This window comes from Apium graveolens, chromosome 2 (genome assembly GCF_009905375.1).
Source record: "Apium graveolens cultivar Ventura chromosome 2, ASM990537v1, whole genome shotgun sequence".
NCBI classification, from domain to species: Eukaryota; Viridiplantae; Streptophyta; class Magnoliopsida; order Apiales; family Apiaceae; genus Apium; species Apium graveolens.
Genome location: NC_133648.1, coordinates 241,903,305 through 241,905,242, shown reverse-complemented (window position 1 = coordinate 241,905,242; position 1,938 = coordinate 241,903,305).

Here is a 1,938-nt window from a genome sequence, read left to right as displayed (position 1 = left end):
TTGCAAAGAACGATTGTACAACGAAACAACTAGAAGGATTCACAATTCAATAAAAATGAAAGTTGAAAAGAAAGAAGAAATAAGGATTTGAATATGAATGAGACAACCACATTGGTACTTAAGATGGCCAGTCTTTCGTACCATATGGCATACAACACATGATTAGGTGGCGTCCCACCCGACTCTTCGTCATCCAGATAAAGCGTCTTACCATAACACTGTTTGTCCCAATCAGAGAGCAAAACTTGAGGGGAACAATTTAAATTTGAAAGGAATGTAATATCCTCCTTTTTGATATTATCATAAGGAGTTTATTAAGAAAAAAAAGTTCATACATTTTTAGGAATTAAAAGGGAATAGACGCGGTAATATTGAGGACAAGAATGATACCAGTAGTCACCATCCACATTTCACTTGTGTTCATCTTTCGAGCTTATTCGATCATATCCCAATTGTGTCATATAACAACTTTAGAAGGTACGGTGAAATGCCTTCTCAAATTAAGCATTATGGTAGATTCTTACTTATTAAGTCTTGCATCTACAACATCACACCTACACGTATAATACTTTAACAATTCGATTATAATGGCGTCCCTGCCAGATAACTTCGAGTTTCCTCTTTTTAATTTAGAATAACCGCGAATCATTCAACATAATGATCCTTTTGTTAATAATATTCTTCTTTTAGAAAAGTCTGGAAATCTTCCCAATCTTCTTCGATCACGCCCAGGCTCCTTTCAAATCAATGAATTCTCTAAACTTTAATGATCTCTGCAACTGGATGAATAATTACTCTGTACGTGGATTCTGTTATTAACCTTGTCAAACAATATTTGCACCTTACCGTTAGGAATAATCAACTTCTTCATAATCGCGGGTTACTTTGTTCTCTGAATTAACAATACTAAGTGTGAAACAAGCATCCTTCCAGGTAATCCGGGTCTTTTAACAAACAAGAAACTCCAGTAGTATCTTGACAACCAAGGTTTAAAACTTATTTTATTCAAAAAGTTTTTTTTTTAGAAATTTTGTAAGGGAAAATCTTTTTCGAAAACTTGTTAAAAATTTTGAAAATCATAATTCTGGTTGTCCTTACTATATGAGTTGGTTGTTGTCCTTCCGACCTATAACAAGGTACCAAATTAAATGAACGATCACATAAAGGTCCGTTCACTTCAATCTACCTTTTCTCCTTCATCGTGTCCATTTACCTTCCTTAATCGACGATCACTTCAATTGTCGTTGCATGTTATTGTATTCATAGCTTCACATCAACACTTTCATACTGGTAATGCTCCCATCATCAACTTTGCAGTCGTAAAGTAGAACAAGTTATCCAATACTCAACAAGTCCACTGACGACACATCACATTGTTACTACAAATATATCACATCATCATAACACCATTATCTAACTCCTAGGAAAGCTCCATATCCATACTCTTCTCTAATTCTCTTTCAAAACTCATCTAGTCCATTCCACAATCTAGTCATGGGTGGCCTGGTCACTAATGGCTTCTTTTAATCTGGTAGAAGCTATCCTCCGGAACACTTGAATCTTTTTTCTAAACTTTTTCTCACCTTTATTTATATCTCAAGTACCCACCATTTACAATAGCTTTCAAATCCATCCTCGTAGGTACTGTTGCTCCATAAAATAGGTTTTAAACTGAGGGCATAGAACATGATGTAGGGTAAACTGAAGAGCTACACTCTCAACTGAATATCCAGTAAAACAAGAATAAACATATGGAGGTTCTCAAATAGGTAGTCTCGTATTAAGAGGTGGTAAAATAGCGTAGAATAACTTGAAAAGGTGCAACTGTCATAACAGAAGGTAGCACCTTTAATACTGATGGAGGAATAAAGTGCAAATTAAATCTGGTAGAAGATGACGATCCTTGAACGGAAAGCTCCAAATGATCAAACGATACAG